The sequence below is a fragment of the Anomaloglossus baeobatrachus genome, chromosome 2 (assembly GCF_048569485.1).
Source record: "Anomaloglossus baeobatrachus isolate aAnoBae1 chromosome 2, aAnoBae1.hap1, whole genome shotgun sequence".
Lineage (NCBI taxonomy): Eukaryota > Metazoa > Chordata > Amphibia > Anura > Aromobatidae > Anomaloglossus > Anomaloglossus baeobatrachus.
The window spans coordinates 416,421,130-416,444,174 of NC_134354.1; positions in this window are offsets into that span (position 1 = coordinate 416,421,130).

Here is a 23,045-nt window from a genome sequence, read left to right on the forward strand (position 1 = left end):
GCTGCTGTCACACATCAGTGCATGATCTCCTGCCTGGCAGAGCTGCTGTCACACATCAGTGCATGATCTCCTGCCTGGCAGAGCTGCTGTCACACACCAGTGCATGATCTCCTGCCTGGCAGAGCTGCTGTCACACATCAGTGCATGATCTCCTGCCTGGCAGAGCTGCTGTCACACATCGGTGCATGATCTCCTGCCTGGCAGAGCTGCTGTCACACATCAGTGCATGATCTCCTGCCTGGCAGAGCTGCTGTCACACATCAGTGCATGATCTCCTGCCTGGCAGAGCTGCTGTCACACATCAGTGCATGATCTCCTGCCTGGAAGAGCTGCTGTCACACATCAGTGCATGATCTCCTGCCTGGCAGAGCTGCTGTCACACATCAGTGCATGATCTCCTGCCTGGCAGAGCTGCTGTCACACATCAGTGCATGATCTCCTGCCTGGCAGAGCTGCTGTCACACATCAGTGCATGATCTCCTGCCTGGCAGAGCTGCTGTCACACATCAGTGCATGATCTCCTGCCTGGCAGAGCTACTGTTTACACATCAGTTTTTTCCCAATCAGGCACAATCTGCTTTGTGCCTGATGCAACGGATCTGTCTCAGATTGTGAAAAAACTGATGCGACGGATCCGTTTTTTGTTTTTTTTTATGCTGAGAGAGACCCCACACGCACACACGCAGGCACTACCTCGCACGCATCATCACCGCACACGCCAGCACTACCCAGCAGGCATCATCACCGCACACGCCAGCACTACCCAGCACGCATCATCACCGCACACGCCGGCACTACCCAGCACGCATCATCACCGCACACGCAGGCACTACCCAGCACACATCATCACCACACACGCAGGCACTACCCAGCACGCATCATCACCGCACACCCCTGCACTACCACACGCATCATCACCGCACACGCCGGCACTACACAGCACACATCATCACCGCACACGCAGGCACTACCCAGCACGCATCATCACCGCACACCCCTGCACTACCACACGCATCATCACCGCACACGCCGGCACTACCCAGCACACATCACCACCGCACATGCAGGCACTACCCAGCACGCATCATCACCGCACACCCCTGCACTACCGCATGCATCATCACCACACACGCCGGCACTACCCAGCAGGCATCATCACCGCACACGCCAGCACTACCCAGCACGCATCATCACCGCAAACGCAGGCACTACCCAGCACGCATCATCACCGCACACAACCCGGCATTACCTCAGTGACGTCACCGCTGACAGCGCGACTCTCTTCAGTTGCTGTGTGGAGCTGATAGAGAGAGGCGGTGTTCTACTGCCTTTGCTGTCAGCTTCATGTAGCAGAGCTGAAATCGTCGTGGAACCTCTGTGGATTACGTCGGTCCTGGAGGGGTATTTGGGGATTTTAATAAAATGGTGAAAGAGGGTGTTTTTTTGCCTTTTATTCCAAATAAAGGATTTTTTTGGGTGTATGTGTTTATTTACTTTCACTTACAGGTTAATCAATGGGGGTGTCTCATAGATGCCTGCCATGATTAACCCCTTATTACCCCGATTGCCACCACACCAGGGCAATCAGGAAGAGCCGGGTAGAGTCCCTGGACTGTCACATCTAATGGATGCGGCAATTCCGGGCGGCTGCTGGCTGAGGGGCTCCCCATAACGTAGAGCTCCCCATCCTGAGAATACCAGCCTTCAGCCGTGTGGCTTTATCTTAGCTGGTATCAAAATTGGGGGGAAACCGCATGCCGTTTTTCTTTTAATTATTTATTTATTTTACTGCACAATATAGACCCGCCCACTGGCTGCTGTGATTGGTTGCAGTGAGGCAGCTGTCACTCAGCGTGGGGGCGTGTCTGCCTGCAACTAATCATAGGCGCCGGTGTGCGGGGAAAGCAGGGAATACGAGATTGAATAATGAGCGGACGGCATTTTCAAATCAGGAGAAGCCGCCGGAGCAGTGTGACAGCCGTGCAGCCCTGCGCCGGTGATCAGTGAGTGGGTGAGAGTGAGTGAATAAGTCAGTGAGTCAGTCAGTGAGTGAGAGAGTTTGAGAGTGAGTGATTGATTGATTTTCTGACAAGCAATGAATTTATATCACTTCTGGGCATGCTCAGAAGTAAAAACCGAATACGGTACATGCTTCCGGCGTTTGAAGCATGACACCGAATCCGGCTCGCATAGACTTTCATTATGCATCATGCCGCACAGCGCCGCACCCGGAGCTATGCATTTTTTTGCCGCTGGGAAAAAATGTTCCTCTCTGCGTCCTGTGCGGCCGCCGGAGTGACGTTTTTTGCCGCATCAGGCAAAAACTGGATCAAACGCAAGTACATGCGGCACAATCTGGCGCTAATAAAAGTCTATGAGGAAAAACCACACCCAGCGGCAAAAAAAATTGTGCCGCACAGCAAAAACCTGATGTGTGAACATACCCTTAGCTGCACACCCTGTTCAGCTCTCCTAGGTCCTAGCTGCCTGCACACCCTGTTCAGCTCTCCTCCTGGGTCCTAGCTGCCTGCACACCCTGTTCAGCTCTCCTCCTGGGTCCTAGCTGCCTGCACACCCTGTTCAGCCCTCCTCCTGGGTCCTAGCTGCCTGCACACCCTGTTCAGCCCTCCTCCTTGGTCCTAGCTGCCTGCACACCCTGTCCAGCCCTCCTCCTGGGTCCTAGCTGCCTGCACACCCTGTTCACTCTACTCCGTTTGTAAAATGGGTGTGGTTAGGGGCGTGGCCTAAAAAATTGCCACGGCGCACGTTGGCATCGCCACCCCCCCCATCGACGATCAATGTGATTGGCTGTTCAAATCTGAACCGCCAACCACATCGTTCGCACTAATTTCGGCAAAAATAATGCCTGAATTAGTGTGATACTGTGAGATCCGGCTATGAGATGTCGCAGCAACTGCAGCAGATCATAGCTGGACCTCATACATGTCGCTCCCAGCCCCTGCAGCACTGATTGGAGCGATCGTGCTATGACGCGCAATCGCTCCAATCAGTGTGCAGTGGGGTGGTCTGATCTGCAGGTGGCCGCCCTCCCCAGGCCTGAGCTGGTCTGGGAAGCCCTCCCCCAACATGTCTGCAGCGTGCACTGGCTGGTACTTGTTTTACCACGCCACCGCTGCTGCCGCCGCCGCCGATGTCACTGATTATGCTCCACGTGAGTGCTGTGCTCACCTTGCAGCCCGTGCGCGCTCCCGTGATGCCCCCTGCATGCTCTGGTGATGCCCCCTGCACGCTCCCGTGATGGCCCCTGCCCGTGCCTCCCTGCGATCTGCCCCCCCACGCCCCAATCTGCCCCCCGATATCCCGATCTGCTCCCCCCGCGATCTGCCTGCCTCCCCCATGATCTCTATTCTGCTTCTGCAGCTCCTTCTCCGGTATCCCCCTCCCCCTCTGCTCTCCCCCTACCCCTCTGCTCTCCCCCCGACGTCCTCTTACCTGTCTTCACCGGGTCGTCCGAGGTCTTCACTGGCCCGATCACATCTGCCTCCATCGCTGGGTCCTTCCTGGGTATTCTGCAGAGCTGTCCAACGTCCTGCCTGCTGCTCCTGTAAAGCTGTCCATCTCGCTTGCTTTCTGTTCCTCCTGCAGTTCTTCTGGTCAGTGATCCTCCTAGTAATCCTCTGGGTACTGTGAGTATAACTTTTTTTTTTTTATTCTTTCTGTATCCCCTGTCCATTTTTACACCTCATGCATCCATGGTCCGTTTTCGGCGGGACTTTTTTTTTCTCGTATCCCCGACGCTTTTTGTATCGCATCCGTCTGTGCGTCCCACTGAGCTCTGATCAGGGATGCACATAACGTATCTGCATCCCTGCTCAATTTTTGGCGTGACTTTTTTTTTCCGTATCCCCGACGCTTTTTGTATCGCATCCGTCCGTGCGTCCCGCCGAGCGCTGATCAGGGATGCACATAACGGATCAGCATCCCTGCTCAATTTTTGGCGTGACTGTTTTTTTTTTCCGTATCCCCGATGCTTTTTGTGTCGCATCCGTCCGTGCATCCCGCCAAGCGCTGATCAGGGATGCACATAACGGATCTGCATCCATGGTCAATTTTTGGCGTGACTTTTTTTTTCCGTATCCCCAACGCTTTTTGTATTGCATCCGTCTTTGCGTCCCGCCAAGCGCTGATCAGGGATGCACATAACGGATTTGCATCCATGCTCAATTTTTGGCGTGACTTTTTTTCTGTATCCCTGACGCTTTTTGTATCACATCTGTCCGTGTGTCCCGCCGAGCGCTGATCAGGGATGCACATAACGGATCAGCGTCCCTGCTCAATTTTTGGCGTGACTGTTTTTTTTTTTCCGTATCCCCGATGCTTTTTGTATCGCATCCGTCCGTGCGTCCCGCCAAGCACTGATCAGGGATGCACATAACGGATCTGCATCCATGGTCAATTTTTGGCGTGACTTTTTTTCCGCATCCCTGACGCTTTTTGTATCACATCTGTCTGTACGTCCCGCCGAGCGCTGATCAGGGATACACATAACGGATCGGCATCCCTGCTCAATTTTTGGCGTGACTTTTTTTTTTTCCGTCTCCCCGACGCTTTTTGTATCTCATCCGACCGTGCGTCCTGCAGTCGCCGATCAGTGCACCGCATCTGTGTGTTTGAAAAGTCAAATGGCGTTCCTTCTCTTCTGAGCCCCACCATGCGCCCAAACAATTACTTTCCACCACATGTGAGGTATCTGCGTACTCAGGAGAAATTGCACAATACATTTTATGGTGCATTTTTTCCTGATACCCTTGTGAAAAAAAGCTACCTGGTTCAAATAACAGGTTTGTGGTGAAAAAAAAAAAAGTGTATTCATGGCTCAACATTATGAACTTCTGTGGAGCCCCTTGGGGCTCGCTAAACATCTAGATAAATTCCTTAAGGGGTCTAGTTTTCAAAATGGAGTCACTTGTGGGGGAGCTCCACTGTTTAGGCACCATAGGGGGTCTCCAAACGTGACATGGCGTCCACTAATGATTCCAACGAATTTTGCTGTCAAATGGTGCTCCTTCTCTTCTGAGCCCCGCCATGCGCCCAAACAATTACTTTCCACCACATATGAGGTATCTGCGTACTCAGGAGAAATTGCACAAGACGTTTTATGGTGCATTTTTTCCTGATAGCCTTGTGAAAAAAAAAGCTACCTGGTTCAAGTAACAGGTTTGTGGTGAAAAAAAAAAAGTGTATTCATGGCTCAACATTATGAACATCTGTGGAGTCCCTTGGGGCTCGCTAAACATCTAGATAAATTCCTTGAGGGGTCTAGTTTCCAAAATGGGGTCACTTGTGGGGAGCTCCACTGTTTAGGCACCATAGGGGTCTCCAAACGTGACATGGCGTCCGCTAATGATTCCAACCAATTTTGCTGTCAAATGGTGCTCCTTCTCTTCTGAGCCCCGCCATGCGCCCAAACAATTACTTTACACCACATATGAGGTATCGTCGTACTCAGGAAAAAATGCACTATAAATTTTATGGTGCATTTTTTTCCTGATACCCTTGTGAAAAAAAAGCTACCTAGTTGAAGCAACAGTTTTGTGGTAAAAAAAAAATGTTTTTCTTTTCACGGCTGAACATTTTAAACTTCTGTGAAGCCCCCAGGTGTTCAAAGTTCTCACCAAACATCTAGAAAAATTATTTGAAGGCTCTAGTTTCCAAAATGAGGTCACTTGGGGGAGCTCCATTGTTTAGGTACCTCAGGGGGTCTTCAAACCCGACATGGCGTCCGCTAATGAGTGCAGCTAATTTTCACTCAAAAATTCAAATGGTGCTCCTTGCCTTCCGAGCCCTGCCGTATGCCCAAACATTTGATTTCCACCACATATGAGGTATCTGCATACTCAGGAGAAAATGCACAATACATTTTATGGTGCATTTTTTTCAGATACCCTTGTGAAAAAAAGCTACCTAGTTGAAGCAACAGTTTTGTGGTAAAAAAAATGTTTTTTCTTTTCACGGATCAACGTTATAAACTTCTGTGAAGCCCCCAGCTGTTCAAAGTGCTCACCAAACATCTAGAAAAAATATTTGAGGGCTCTAGATTCCAAAATGAGGTCACTTGTGGGGGTGCTCTATTGTTTAGGTACCTCAGGGGGTCTTCAAACCCAACATGGCGTCCACTAATGAGTGCAGCTAATTTTGCGTTCAAAAATTCAAATGGCGCTCCTTCCCTTCCGAGCTCTGCCGTGCGCTCAAACAATTGATTTTTACCACATATGGGGTATCAGCGTACTCAGGAGAAAATGCACAATAAACTGTATGGTGCACTTTCTCTTTTCTCCCTTGTGAAAATGATAATTTTATGGCAAAAGTAACATTTTTGTGTTAAAAAGTAAAATTTTCATTTTTTCCTTCCACATTGCTTTGGTTCCTGTGAAGCAACTAAAGGGTTAATAAACTTCTAGGATGTGGTTTTGAGCAGTGTGAGGGGTGCAGTTTTTAGAATGGGGTCACTTTTGGGTATTTTCTCAAAGTCACTTCAAATGTGATGTGGTCCCTAAAAAGAATTATTTTGTAAATTTTGTTGGAAAAATGAGAAATTGCTGATGAACTTTGACCCCTTCTAACTTCCTAACGAAAAAAAAATGTGTTTCGAAAATTGTGCTCATGTAAAGTAGAAATGTGGGAAATTTTATTTAGTAACTATTTTGTGAGACATATCTCTCAGATTTATGGGCATAAATTTTCAAAGTTTGAAAATTGCAAAATTTTCAAAATTTTCGCAAAATTTCCTAAATTTTCACAAATAAATGCAAAAAATATCGGCCTAAATTTACCACTGACATTAAGTACAATATGTCACGAAAAAACAATCTCATAATCGCCAGGATCCGTTGAAGCGTTCTAGAGTTATAACCTGTCAAAGTGACACTGGTCAGAATTGCAAAAAATGGCCCGGTCATTAGGGTCTTTTAGTGGCCGGGGGTGAAGGGGTTAAAGTTCATCTGTGGGTGGAGCCAACGTGCATTGTGCTCCTTTCCCACAAATGAAGAGAGGAGCCGCACTAACATACCGTGAGGTGTATGTCCCCCATTGCTGTATAGTTCCCCCAGAGCTGTGTGCCTCCCAGTAATGTGTATGTTCCAAGCCCCTCCTGTGATGGATATACAGCAGTGTCAGTGTGCACTGAGCGTGGCCACATCTGTTAGTGATGGCCACCAATTAGCACGGCACAGCCAAATGGCCGAGAGGAGCTGGACAGGAGACAAGCGGGAGCGGTGAGTGAGGCTACTGCTGGCTTCCCCATATTAACATCTCTAATATGTCTGGTCTGTATGTGCATGTATGATGTGTGTCTATGTACAGTAAGTCAGTGTATATGGCTGTATATATTTATGTCTGTTAACATGTATTTTTGGGAATCTGTTTTTAAATATGTATGTATGCCTGTATATGTACATACTGTGTATGTGCATGTCTGCTTGTGCATGGGGCCCACTGAAACTCTTTGGCCCGGGGCCCACAAAAACCTGGAGCCAGCCCTGATAGCAAGGGAGCAGCAACATCGCTCCCTCCTCTTCCTCACAGATCCAAAGTTATCAACAGGACTTGCAGATACTGAGAGAATTAATCATGGATGTCTCGAGTCACACTCTATTAAGGGGACACCTCCTCCAGCTTCTTTTGGACAAAATTAAGGAGTGCCATGCATATTATAGACGTGGTCATCCTTTCCAGCTGATTGTACACAAAGTGGATTCATCTTTTATACTGAAAAATAGTGATGATCTTCCCAGTTTATTTGACTCTTCGGGAGCAAGTGAGGTGTCTATTCCAGATTGGCTCTTTTTGGAGAATACAGAAGCCTTTCGAACACAAAACCACGTATTTCTCCAATTGCCAAGAGAAGTCCAGCTTCTCTGTTTAATTTGGCTACAAACTCTCCAGTTCTTCCAGTGGAAATCTATTTTGAGGGCTTAACTCAATTCATATCGGCACTTGTTGTGGCATCCATTTTTCTTTGTACTGAAAAAAAAATGTGCTGTGTGTTTTTAATTGGGATCTGTCTGGGCTAACCTTTTTCCTCTGCTATCTGATGATGTGTCCCACAGATTCCACTATTAATGAGGACAGAAGTAGTTCCTCCTCACACTAGTTTGATTTCCATGCAGTGGTGGGTAAGTGTGTGCCCTCCCCTATGCAGGAGTTGAGGGAGTGTTTAGTTCATTGAATAATTGTGAGCCATTGGGCTCCCTCCACTTGGCTTGCTTTTCTTCCACCATATCCCGAAAGGTCTTAACTGGTATAAGGTCAATCTGCTTTTGTAAGCTAGCTTTCCATCCTCTTTCTCTTGTTTCTTTCCTACTTTCCCTTCTAATCGATTTGCTTGTTTTCTCTTTCTCTTTCTTGTTCCACCCTCGCTTCTTTACCCATCTGTCTCCGCCTCCCCTCCACTTCATCCCTTTTGTTTTCTTTCCTTTCTAGGTGTCCATTTCAAGCATGGTCATGCAAACACAAGCTAAACATCAAGTGGGTTTGCTGAAAGTTAAGAGCCTTCATAATTATCATGAATCTGGTGCGGAGAAGTCATCTATAACTGGTGTTCCCACAAGAATCGAGCTATTGTAAACGTTTACCTTATACACTCTCTGATAGGAGGTTTTCCTTGTTTTACCATTCTCCATTTCCTCATTCAAAATCCAGAGGGATATGTATTTTGTTATCTAGCTCTTTTCCATGGGCGTTTATGGAGTCTCACACAGATAAGGGCAGGCTTTTATTACTCAAGGGCAAAATTGCATTTCAAATTTAGACTTTTACCTCCTTTTACTTGCCCATCACGGGTCAATGTTCTTCACTTTTGCAATTCCTTGAGATATTGGAATTTACAAAGGGAACATTGGTTTTAGGCGGCGATTTTAATGTTGCATTAGATCCCTCCATTGATGTTTCTCAGGGGGTTTCACCTGTGTCCTTTTAAGGCGTATCAGAGTGGGGTTTCATGAAAACCAATTAATTGACACTTGTTGGCTACTGCATTCCTCAGATAGAGAATATACAAATACATCTTCAGTTTATAATACATTCACTGGATTGGACTACATTTTTCATGATAAATAGTGACTTATATTTCCTCATATAAGTCTTTATTGACAGTATTTCCTTCCCAGGCCATGCCTTGGTAATAATTTCCCTCTCTATATCTAACACCATTCCCAGATGATGGCAATGCAAATTTCATATGTCCTTACTAAATGACCCGATTGTTGTAAAAGAGGTCCAAACCACACTAACTGACTGTTTTACTATTAATTCTATCAAGGTTATGTGCCGGCCCAGGTAGACCTCTGATGTCACGGTGGTGGATCCGAGTGGCAATGGGTCCCAAGGAGTTAGGTAGTGATGCGCAGTGCCAGAGGGTTGTCCTCTGCCCCCCCTCCCAACTAGGGCTGGTTCCTGGGGAGTTTGAAGTAGGGATGGCGTAGCAGAGAATAATTCAGCCAGAGACAGGATAGGGAGCTTTTACCTTTTTACTGGAGCTCTGCAGAACTTTTCTGACCATCATTAACAATGATGGTGGGTCTTACTGCCCTGATGAGAGTTGGCTTCCCTGCTGTATGGTGGTAGTGTACTCTTCCTGCTGCTACTATTTCCCTACCTGGAAACAGGTATCTTGGTATCCTGGGATTTCCATGACAAGAGAACTCTGGATCTTTAATCCTTTCTGGTGAGCAGGTGACTTGAGTCCTGAAGGAAAACTCTATTTTCTCTCGAAGTTTCCAGACTCAAACGTGTCACTGTGCTCCCAGGCAATTTACTGCTCCTTAAAAAGGCTAAAAGCAGTCTCTCAGTTTGTCATTGACCTTGAAAGTCCAGGTGGCCTAGGGACTGATACCCTGCCAATGTGTAGATGGCCCTCCAGAAGTTTTAGAAGTTCCAGAAGGACCGTCTCCATGTTACACTCCTCACTTGACCCCCGGAAGAAGGATTACAACACCGAAACCTATAGGTCGGGGCTCTAAACTCTCACTTCACTCTTTGGGTACGTTAGCTTGATATATTGCTGAGTAACTTCATTGTACTGTCTTAGTTTTAGCACAGCATATGTCTGGTAGTCAGTGCATCCCAGTGCTGTGATTTTTTACTCTTACTGATACTATTTGGCTACTTTTCTCTCACTGATTTATGTGTAGTATGTCTATATGTACCAGTGTGTTGTGAGGGCGCCATCTGGTGATATTCGTCACCTGTCTCTACAGTTTTAACTACTATTTTGCCTATGTATTTTTCACCATAATAAAATTTATATATCTTTTGCAATTAAGCTGTTGTACAGATTTTTTCTTTTTGTTTCACCTCACACAAATTTCAACTCCAACTATCTACTAAATTTACCTCACACCTAATCTCCTCCTCTATCTTCTTCTAGGGTGCACATTCAAGCGTTTTTTATCTCAAGTGAACAGCAGAGTGTGGGCAAATGTGTGTTTGTAGTGAACAGTAAAGAAAACCAAATCTCATCAAAACTGACAATACATGTTATACAGATTGAAATACACATGCAGCTATTATTTGTGGTGACTAGGCACAGGGCACCACAGTTACGTCCCCCAATACGGTCTGGGAAGCCCACAAATGTGTGGTCAGGGGATCTTTTTTAAACATGGTTTTTGCACAAAACGGGAGCAGGCAGCAACAATTAATATTTGCTGTCTGTGCTCTTGTAACTCTTCATAAGGGCCTTCCTGACCATGACACAAAAATCTCCCTAATTTAAAAAAAAGATGGGTTGAGGGCCCTTTTATCTCATAAAGCTAAGAGTTCCATGGCCAAATATAGAAGACATTTCTATGAATTTGGAAATAAAACTAGCGGAACATTTGCAAGGCGTTGAGGATCCAGAGATCATAAAGTTTTATTGCAGCGATCCATCCTTTCTAAAAAGAAAAAAAGGTACATTGTGAGCCTATAGCCACCATATTAATATACAACACCAATCTGTAATGCAAACATATTCATGAATCCTAATTCTGTTACTCCAAGCTTGTTAACTGACAGAAGAAAGAAAATCCTCTGAAATGTATAATTAATCTTAGAAGGGCAAAATATAAAGCTATCACATTGAAGATTAGAATGAAACAATTTTTCTTGAGACTTGTCGTAGGCAAAGCTTGTCAATCAGGACACCAAATAAGCACCGCAGGTTCACTTCCTTAGAGGAAATTCACACAGCAAGAACATATTAAAAAAACTCTCTCCGAAAGCTCTTAAAATGTAGGCAAATGACTTTTAAAATATTGTACATGTACACTTATACCCAAATAATGCAGAGCATGGAAATTAGATCAAAATTAATCATATTATTCAATTTCCAGAAAACACAATGTGGAATAATAGATCATCATTTAGTGTTTCTTCCAGGCGTCATCAGATTTCAACAGCCTGTTTCCTTAGATCATGAGAAAACACAAAGACGCTGTGTGGTATAAAGTGTGAATGCGTTTGCCTACTTTAAATTCTAAAAAATAATAGAAAAACTTGTAGGTTGTGTTTAATAGTTAAGTACAATCTGTTCTACATGTGTGCGACTGAATTTCTCTCAAATTATGGGTGATTTAAGACAAACACCTCCGAAGCAAGCAGGCTGCTTAACAAGTGATTAAATTATCTACACCCCCAAATAATTGTTAACAACTTTAATTAAGATTAAACCTACAAATGAATGTAAAGCTGCTCAAATGCATGTTAAGATTCCTATTAATCGCAATCTGCACAGATTTAAATTAACCATACAAATGATGTAGCCCGACAATTAACATCTAGCTCCCAATTAGTCTAATAAAGTATAAAGTAACGTTAACCCAGTAAGTTAGATTTTGTACATTTTATAGGAATTATGCTTTTTTTTTTGTAGAGGATTTTGACTGAATATTTCATCATAAATACTTAATGTTCTTTATGTCTAAGGGCTGATTCAGACGTCGTTTTTTCACATACAAGTCCTATCTGTGTTTTTCACAACTATTATAGTGTATGATGCTGTTCACATGACCTTTTGCGGTCTGAGTGGTCCACACCAAGAGTCATGGATCAAATTCGACATTTCACAATTGGCGCAAATTCTGAAAAAAACAATAATGCTAGCTGTGATGGCAAAGTCAGAATAAACTGTGGATCAATGCTTTGTGCATATAGATCATTGCTGCTATAGACTGATCACCGGGAACCTGCCCCCCTCCCTACAATGGACAAAAGAGCATCAGGACTTTACCCTGGAGCTAAGGAAAAAAGTGTAATTCTCTGATAAATGACTTTTATACAATAAGGACAGCCGGGGGGAAAGCTGAAGAAGAAATTGCACCATGGTTCCTTAACAGAAGAAGGCACAACACAGACAATGTGATACTGTAGGTGGATTTTGTTGGGGAATCTCAGGATCTGGCATGTGCATTACCGAGCCATATACCACCAACCTGAACATTATTGTAGACCAAGTACACCTCTTACTGTGAATGGTGGTGTTTTTCATCAGGAAAATATAATTCTATTCTGCAAAAAATGTTCAGGTATGTCTCAGACAGAACTTGTATTTGACCCTAAGGTAAAAATAATCCAGTTCCCCATGCAGACATTCAATTAGAAAAAGCAGCAGTCCACCAGGGTCCACAGATTACCTTTGATTTGTCACAACTAGTGATGAGCGAGCATGCTTGTCACTACTCGGTACTCGCACGAGTATCACTGTACTCGGGCTGCTCGGCGGGGACCGAGTAATCTCGCGATACTCGTGCTTTACTCGTGGTCTTCATTTCTGCATGTTGGCGCTCTTTTGAGAGCCAGCCCTCATGCAGGGATTGGCTGGCAGACCACTGCAATGCCACAGCCCTGTTAGTTGTGGAATTGCAGTGATTGGCCGGCCTGCACAGCGTCACCGAGCCTTTATATCGGCCGGCGCGCTGTGCTCTGCTCACAGCTATTCTGACAGTGAGTGTAGGGAGAGTGTCGCTGATTCAGGGAAAGCTTTGCGGCCCTTTATAGCTTTTTCAGTTGCAGGGCTGCAAACAGTGTGACCAAAAGTCCTTCTCAGGACTATTCTAGTTGTATACAGGCAGGCAGGGTATAGCCAGGTCGGCGTACAGTAGCAGAGTCCTTCTCAGGACTATTGTTGCTATATACAGGCAGGGTATAGCCAGGTCTGAATACAGGCTAGTGACCAAAAGAGTCCTTGTCAGGACTATTGTAGCAGTATACAGGCAGGCAGGCAGGCAGGGTAGTGGTGACCGTATACCAGCCTTCATATCTGGGGCTGCTGTACACAGTGTAAAACAGTCCAGATAGTGTCTGACTTGTCTGTACTGTAATTGTCGCTCCCCAAAAAAACCTGTTAGGTTATTATTGCGTCCGTGCTTGGTTTTTAAAACCGCACGTGTGTGCCTGTTGGTGGCAGCGTACAGGTGCACTGGTGTGCGTTTTTACCAAACTATTATATAACGCACAAGTGTAGTGTATAATACACGTCAGTCAGCAGTGGCTGATAGTGTCAGAGTTCTTAATTTTTGCTCCTAAAACCTGTGTTAGGTTATTATTGCGTCCGTGCTTGGTTTTTAAAACCGCACGTGTGTGCCTGTTGGTGGCAGCGTACAGGTGCACTGGTGTGCGTTTTTACCAAACTATTATATAACGCACAAGTGTAGTGTATAATACACGTCAGTCAGCAGTGGCTGATAGTGTCAGAGTTCTTAATTTTTGCTCCTAAAACCTGTGTTAGGTTATTATTGCGTCCGTGCTTGGTTTTTAAAACCGCACGTGTGTGCCTGTTGGTGGCAGCGTACAGGTGCACTGGTGTGCGTTTTTACCAAACTATTATATAACGCACAAGTGTAGTGTATAATACACGTCAGTCAGCAGTGGCTGATAGTGTCAGAGTTCTTAATTTTTGCTCCTAAAACCTGTGTTAGGTTATTATTGCGTCCGTGCTTGGTTTTTAAAACCGCACGTGTGTGCCTGTTGGTGGCAGCGTACAGGTGCACTGGTGTGCGTTTTTACCAAACTATTATATAACGCACAAGTGTAGTGTATAATACACGTCAGTCAGCAGTGGCTGATAGTGTCAGAGTTCTTAATTTTTGCTCCTAAAACCTGTGTTAGGTTATTATTGCGTCCGTGCTTGGTTTTTAAAACCGCACGTGTGTGCCTGTTGGTGGCAGCGTACAGGTGCACTGGTGTGCGTTTTTACCAAACTATTATATAACGCACAAGTGTAGTGTATAATACACGTCAGTCAGCAGTGGCTGATAGTGTCAGAGTTCTTAATTTTTGCTCCTAAAACCTGTGTTAGGTTATTATTGCGTCCGTGCTTGGTTTTTAAAACCGCACGTGTGTGCCTGTTGGTGGCAGCGTACAGGTGCACTGGTGTGCGTTTTTACCAAACTATTATATAACGCACAAGTGTAGTGTATAATACACGTCAGTCAGCAGTGGCTGATAGTGTCAGAGTTCTTAATTTTTGCTCCTAAAACCTGTGTTAGGTTATTATTGCGTCCGTGCTTGGTTTTTAAAACCGCACGTGTGTGCCTGTTGGTGGCAGCGTACAGGTGCACTGGTGTGCGTTTTTACCAAACTATTATATAACGCACAAGTGTAGTGTATAATACACGTCAGTCAGCAGTGGCTGATAGTGTCAGAGTTCTTAATTTTTGCTCCTAAAACCTGTGTTAGGTTATTATTGCGTCCGTGCTTGGTTTTTAAAACCGCACGTGTGTGCCTGTCGGTGGCAGCGTACAGGTGCACTTGTGTGCAATTTCCAGAAACTTTGATATAACGCACAAGTAGTGAATATACACGTCAGCAGTGCACAGCATTGCAAAATGCGCAAGGGCATTGGCAAGGAACAAGGAAGTGGACGTGATGGTGGTGCAGGCAGAGGCCGAGGTCGTGGGCAAGCTCTAATTTCGCCACAACAAAGGGCCACATCTAGTCGCTCGCACGTCCTGTCCCAAATTCTTGGGGACCGCAGCAGTACACCGCTCTTGAACCAAGACCAGTGTCAACAGGTTGTTAGTTGGATAGCGGATAATGCTTCCAGTCAGATTGGCACCACCACAAACACTCTGTCTTCCACACGGTCAAGTGTCAGTAGCCGTGATACTGCACCGCACATTTCTGAACCTGATCCTCCTTCCTACCACCAGGCTGAGTACACGTCCTCCTCGGACATTAATGATCCCACACTTGGACACTCGGAAGAGCTGTTCACGTTTCCATTCACACATTCTGGCCTCTCGCCAGCTCATATTGAAGTGGGTCATGAGGAGATCGTCTGTACAGATGGCCAAATATTTGAGCAGCCACGTTCTCACGAAGTTGGCAACGTGTCTCAACAAGTGGTGGACGATGATGAGACACAATTGTCAGCAAGTCAGGAGGAGGAGCAGGGTGCGGAAGAGGAAGACGACGTGGTGGATGATCCAGTAACTGACCCAACCTGGCAGGAGGATATGCAGAGCGAGGACAGCAGTGCACAGGGGGAGGGAGGCGTAGCATCACAACAGGCAGTAAGAAGCAGGGTGGTGGCCCCAGGCAGAAGTCAGGCAACCGTTCCCCGGAACAACACGACGACACAAGGTGCCTGTACAAATGTTAGGTCTTCACGAGTCTGGCAGTTTTTTAAGTTGGATCCAGATGATTCAAAAAAGGCCATTTGCAACACCTGCCGTGCCAGCATCAGCAGGGGTACCAAAACTAGCAGCCTGACCACCACCAGCATGATCAGGCACATGTCAGCCAAGCACCCGACTTTGTGGGAAGTACAACAGAGTCGAGGAGCAGTGCTTGCTGATGTCACTGCTACGTCTTCGCTGGTTGTGCATGCGAGCCAATCCTCTGTCCATGCTGCCTGCGAACAAGCCTCCTCCACTCCTGCACCTGCAGTTGCCTACGCAGAAAGAACACCATCATCAAGCACGTCCTTGTCCCAGCGCAGCGTTCAGTTATCCATTCAGCAAACCTTTGAACGCAGGCGCAAATACACTGCCAACACCCCACATGCCACAGTTCTAAATGCTAACATTTCGCGACTGCTTGCGCTGGAAATGTTGCCTTTTAGGCTGGTGGAGACAGAAGCATTCCGTGACCTGATGGCGGCAGCTGTCCCACGTTACTCGGTCCCCAGCCGCCACTATTTCTCCCGGTGTGCCGTCCCCGCGTTGCATAACCACGTGTCACAAAACATCACACGTGCCCTGAACAACGCTGTTTCACCCAAGGTCCACCTAACCACAGACACGTGGACAAGTGCTTGTGGGCAAGGCCGCTACATCTCGTTGACGGCACACTGGGTTAATATTGTGGAAGCTGGGACCCAGTCTGAGCGAGGGACGGAACACGTCCTTCCCACACCAAGGTTTGCAGGCCCTACCTCAGTCAGTGTTTCACCCACACTCTACAGCTCCGGAATGTCATGCTCTTCAGCCTCCTCCTCCTCCTGCGCATCCTCATCCACTGTGCCCTCCACACCAGTCACAAGCTGGAAGCACTGCAGCACTGCCTCGGCGAAGCGGCAACAGGCTGTGCTGAAGCTAATCTGCATAGGTGACAAACCCCACAATGCAGAAGAGCTGTGGACAGCTCTGAAACAGCAGGCAGATCACTGGCTCACACCTCTGAACCTAAAGCCAGGAAAGGTCGTTTGTGACAATGGCCGGAACCTGGTGGCGGCTTTGAGGCGAGGCCAGCTGACACATGTTCCATGCGTGGCCCATGTGCTCAACCTCGTGGTTCAGCGGTTTATAAAGTCATACCCAGAGCTGTCTGATCTGCTGGTAAAAGTTCGCCGCCTGTCTGCACATTTTCGAAAGTCACCTACTGCTTCAGCCGGCCTTGCCGGCTTTCAGCGCCGTTTGCATCTTCCGGCTCACAGACTGGTGTGTGATGTCCCCACGCGTTGGAATTCAACTCTGCACATGTTGGTCAGGATATGTGAGCAGAAGAGGGCAGTTGTTGAGTACCTGCATCACCTAAGCCGTCGGGAAATGGGTCAAACTCCACACATAACACCTGAGGAGTGGAGATGGATGTCAGACCTATGTACCATCCTCCAAAACTTTGAGGACTCCACCAAGATGGTGAGTGGTGATGACGCCATTATTAGCGTCACCATACCGCTACTCTGCCTTCTAAAACGGTCCCTGCTGAAAAACAAACATGATGCATTGCAGGCGGAGCGCGATGAGTTGCAGCAAGAAACAGTAGTGGGTGTGGGTGATAACACACAGCCCAGCCTCGTCTCATCACAACGTGCAGTGGAGGACTATGACGAGGAGGAGGATGAAGACATGGAGCAACTCTCCGGCCAAATTGAGGATATGACATGCACACCAGTCATATCCTCGATTCAGCGTGGCTGGCCAGAGGACAGGGTAGATGAGGAGGAGGAGGAGGAGGAGGAGGAGGAGGAGGAGGACAGCATGTTCAGTCATCTTGTTGGTCAGGCTACTGAAGTCCTGGCTGTTAAGAGTCTGGCGCACATGGCTGACTTTATGGTAAGCTGCCTGTCTCGTGACCCTCGCGTTAAGAACATCTTGGCCGACAATCATTACTGGTTGGTAACACTGTTAGACCCACGCTACAAGGAGAACTTTTTGTCTCTTATTCCCGTGGAGGAGAGGTCAACCAAAATGCAGCAGTTTCGGAAGGCCATACTCACGGAAGTAGGCAAAGCATTCCCCTCACAAAACGCTAGCGGCATAGGTCAGGAATCAGTGGACAACCGAGGCGTACAGCCGAGAGAGGCACAAGTCCAATCCGCCAGAGGTAGGGGAACAGTCTTTAAGATGTGGGACAGTTTTCTCAGCCCCTCACGTACCACAGCCCCTGAGGCGCGGGGTAGTGCCACAAGAAATCCTAAGTTTGCCCAGATGCTGAAGGAGTACCTTGCAGATCGAACAACTGTACTCCGACATTCCTCTGTGCCTTACAATTATTGGGTATCCAAGCTGGACACGTGGCATGAATTGGCTCTCTACGCCTTGGAAGTCCTGGCCTGCCCTGCTGCTAGCGTTTTGTCAGAGCGTGTTTTTAGTGCCGCAGGTGGAATCATTACAGATAAACGCACCCGCCTGTCAACTGAAAATGCTGACAGGCTGACTCTGATAAAGATGAACAAGGGTTGGATTGGGCCAGACTTCACCACACCACCAGCAAATGAGAGCGGAATTTAAAGTTTGCCATGTACCTCCACTCACCCATGGGTACACTTCTCGACTTTGGATAATCGCTGGACTGCTCCTCCTTCTCCTCATGCGCCATCATGATGACCGTTACAATAGTTAGGTCTTTGTTTCAGGTATACCCCCAGTGGTAAATTTTTTCGCCCATTCTTTGCAGAATGGACATTACAACGACAGGAGACCCGCTCCTTTGCAATGGGAACAATGTTTTGAGGCCCTCATGCACGTCTCTACCCAGGGACAACGTGGAGCCTCCCAATTTTTGGCTGCCCTGCCTAAGGGCTATACTGAAATACACCCACTTCCTTAAAATGGACACTTAATGTTTTGAGGCCCTCATGCACGTCTCTACCCAGGGACAATGTGGAGCCTCCCAATTTTTGGCTGCCCTGGCAAAGGGCTATACTGAAATAGACCCACTTCCTTACAATGGGCACTTCAGGTTTACAGGCCATCATGCACGTCTCTATCCAGGGACAATGTGGAGCCTCCCAATTTTTGGCTGCCCTGGCAAAGGGCTATACTGAAATAGACCCACTTCCTTACAATGGGCACTTCAGGTTTACAGGCCATCATGCACGTCTCTATCCAGGGACAATGTGGAGCCTCCCAATTTTTGGCTGCCCTGGCAAAGGGCTATACTGAAATAGACCCACTTCCTTACAATGGGCACTTCAGGTTTACAGGCCATCATGCACGTCTCTATCCAGGGACAATGTGGAGCCTCCCAATTTTTGGCTGCCCTGGCAAAGGGCTATACTGAAATAGACCCACTTCCTTACAATGGGCACTTCAGGTTTACAGGCCATCATGCACGTCTCTATCCAGGGACAATGTGGAGCCTCCCAATTTTTGGCTGCCCTGGCAAAGGGCTATACTGAAATAGACCCACTTCCTTACAATGGGCACTTCAGGTTTACAGGCCATCATGCACGTCTCTATCCAGGGACAATGTGGAGCCTCCCAATTTTTGGCTGCCCTGGCAAAGGGCTATACTAAAATAGACCCACTTCCTTACAATGGGCACTTCAGGTTTACAGGCCATCATGCACGTCTCTATCCAGGGACAATGTGGAGCCTCCCAATTTTTGGCTGCCCTGGCAAAGGGCTATACTGAAATAGACCCACTTCCTTACAATGGGCACTTCAGGTTTACAGGCCATCATGCACGTCTCTATCCAGGGACAATGTGGAGCCTCCCAATTTTTGGCTGCCCTGGCAAAGGGCTATACTAAAATAGACCCACTTCCTTACAATGGGCACTTCAGGTTTACAGGCCATCATGCACGTCTCTATCCAGGGACATTGGTGAACCTCACAATTTTGGACTGCCCTGGCAAAGGAAAATACTACAAAGACTCACTTCCTCAAAATGGGCACATTAGACTCAAGAGGCCTTCATGTACGTCTCTTCTCAGGGACATCGGAGTGCCACACAATGTTTTCACGTAAAATCTTTCATGTATTAATCTCAAAAAGTAACATACACCAGCTCTATCTCACTATTGGGTATGTGCCCTTAACATTTCTGCCATGAAAAATCATTTTGGGGTCATTTTGGAAGGTTTTCTGGTGAGTCCGTAAAAATGGCGTAAAACGCGGACAAAATTGTTCACAGCTGTGACTTTTGAGTGATAAATGCTTCAAGGGGTCTTCCCCATGCTGTTGCCATGTCATTTGAGCACTCTTCTGAGACTTTTGTGCCATTTTTAGGGTTTCTCCATGCTGCCGGGAGGTCATTTCACAAAAATACTCGGGTCTCCCATAGGATAACATTGGGCTCGTTGCTCGGGCCGAGTACACGAGTATCTTGGGAGGCTCGGCCCGAGCTTCGAGCACCCGAGCTTTTTAGTACTCGCTCATCACTAGTCACAACAACCCACAAATCTGAAAGATCTATTTGAGGAAATAAATTATGTCTATGTCCTCTTGAGTCTATGAATCTTTGGAGCGGAAAGCTCTACAGACTCGCCTATCTGTGGTTCCTCACAGTCAGTTGTGTGGCTGGAGAGTTGAGAGATGGGGGGAAACAAGGGTAATTTGACTTCCACATGTGAGGACTGTACTGTGTGTAATTTTGAGGTGGAGGAAGAGAAGGAAAGGCTACTTGAAGCAGCATTTGCCATCCAGTGTAGCACATGCTCTTTCTGATTTTCATCTACAAGTCATACAGCTGTGTGACTGCCAAAGAAAGAGAGTGGAGTAGCCTATCCTGTAACAGAAGTTTTCAATTGTCTTTGGATAGGATGAGTCGGTGTTTGTTCAGTAGCGCTTTCAGTAACATTAGCACCTACCCCACGTACACTTTGAACACCACACCTATTCCCCCATCCACCACGACCATGGGATTTCCTACTCATGTTTGATGTACCCTTCCCCTCTTTTAACCAGATCTCTATTTAGATATTGATATGGCAATTTTTGGCTGGATCACGAAGAATCAATCTATATTTAGATGATGAAATGGCAATTTTTGGCTTGACCACAGATTTTACAATCTCTATTTAAATGATGAAATGGCATTTTTTGCCTGGAACACAGATTTTGGAATCTCTATTTAGATGTTGAAATGGCAATTTTTGGCTGGACCACCAATTTTGTAATGGTTATAGTTAGTTACATAGTTACATAGGTTGAAAAAAGACCTCGGTCATCTAGTTCAACCTTTCTCCGTCATTTTACATTTTGTCATTAAGTCATTTATAACCAACAATGTTGAATTTACTGAGGAAATCATCCAGCCCTTTTTTTAAAAGCTGTTATAGTATCTGCCATTACTACTTCTTGCGGTAGGGCATACCAATCTGGCTGCTGTAACTGTAAAGAACCCTTTCCTATTTAGCTGCCAGAATCGCTTTTCTTCCACTCACAGTGAGTGCCCCCTGGTCCTTAGTATTGTCTTTGGAAGAAATAAGTCATGTGCCAGTCTTTTGTATTGACCACACATGTACTTTTAAATGTAAATGAGATCTCCTCTGAGATGTCTTTTTTCTAAGATTAACAAATCCAACTTTTCCAACCTCTCATCATATGGGAGGCCTTTTATTCCTTGTAGTAGTCCAGTTGCCCGCCTTTGAACTGACTCTAACTTTTGAATGAACTTTTTAAAATGTGAAGCTCAAAACTGGATCCCATATTCCAGATGTGGCCTTTCAAGTGATTTAAAGAGTGGTAACAATACATTGGGATCACAGGATCTAATTTCTCTTTTTATACACCCTAAAATCTTGTTTGCTTTAGCAGCTGCTGCTTGACATTGAGTGCTGCTGCTCAGCTTAATTGTAATGAGAATACCAAAGTCTTTCTCCTGTTCTGTAGTCCCGAGTTTAATTCCATTTAATGTCTATGCAGCAAAGGATTAATCCGTTCTAAGTACATTACCCTACATTTATCAACATAAATCTCATTTGCCAAGTATCTGCCCATTCTGACATCTTATCCAGATCGTTTTGTAATATTGTACTATCAAGGTCAATTTTTAATATCCTATATAGTTTGGTGTCATCAGCAAAGACTGACACTTTACTATCAATCCCATAAACAAAGTCATTAACAAAGAGATTAAAAAGAATCAGTCCTAGCGCAGATCCCAGCGCTACCCCACTGCTAACTATAGCCCATTTAGAGAATGTACCATTTATGACGACTCTTTGTTTTTTTAACTTTTAGCCAATTCCTTACCTATTTGCATATAGTTTCCCTTAACCCCTTAACGACCCATGACGTACTGGGTACGTCATGGATCGTGTGCCGGTAAGCCCCGCCCCCTGCCGCCAGTAGGCGGCGGCGATCCGCGCACATATCAGCTGTTATCAACAGCTGACATGTGTGCCTGCTAGCCGCGGGTGGAATCGCTTCCACCCGCAGCCATTAACCCCTTACATTTCGCTGCCAAAATCTTGGCAGCGATATGTATATGGGCGCCGCCATGACAGTCACTTACCCCGCCCCCACCGGAAGTCACGTGACATGATCACGTGACTTTCGGCAGTTGCCATGGTAGCACAGGGTCATGTGATGACGCATGTAGCTAACATGACTCACTTCCTCTCAATGCCGGAATACAGCCAGCATTGAAAGTGAAGCAGCAAATCTGCAGTTCTCAGCTTTGTAGCTGAGATCTGCAGATAGTGCAAAGCGATCGGATTGCTGATCGCTATAGCCCCCTAGGGGGACTAGTAAAATAAAAAAAAAAAAGTTTTAAAAAATTAAAAAAAATAAAAAAACCTAAAAGTTCAAATCACCCCCCTTTCACCCCATTGAAAATTAAAGGGTTAAAAAAATAAAAAATACACACATATTTGGTATCGCCACGTTCAGAAATGCCCGATCTATCAAAATATAAAATCAATGAATCTGATCAGTAAACGGCGTAGCGGCAAAAAAATTCCAAATGCCAAAATTACGTTTTTTGGTCGCCGCAAATTTTGCGCAAAATGCAATAACAGGCAATCAAAACGTAGCATCTGCGCAACAATTGTACCATTAAAACCGTCAGGTCGAGACGCAAAAAATAAGTCATCACTGAGCCTCAGATCCTGAAAAATGAGAACGCTACGGGTTTTGGAAACTGGCGCTAAACGTGCGCCACGTTTTTTGGACAAGCTTGTGAATTTTTTTTAACCCCTTATATACAAGTAAACCTATACATGTTTGGTGTCTACAAACTCGCACCGACCTGAGGCATCACATAGATACCTCAGTTTTACCATATAGTGAATACAGTGAATAAAATATCCCACAAACTATTGTACGATCACACTTTTTTTGCAATTTTTCCGAACTTGGAATTTTTTTGCTGTTTTCCAGTACACTATATGGTAAAACTTATGGTTTCATTTAAAAGTACAACTCGTCCCG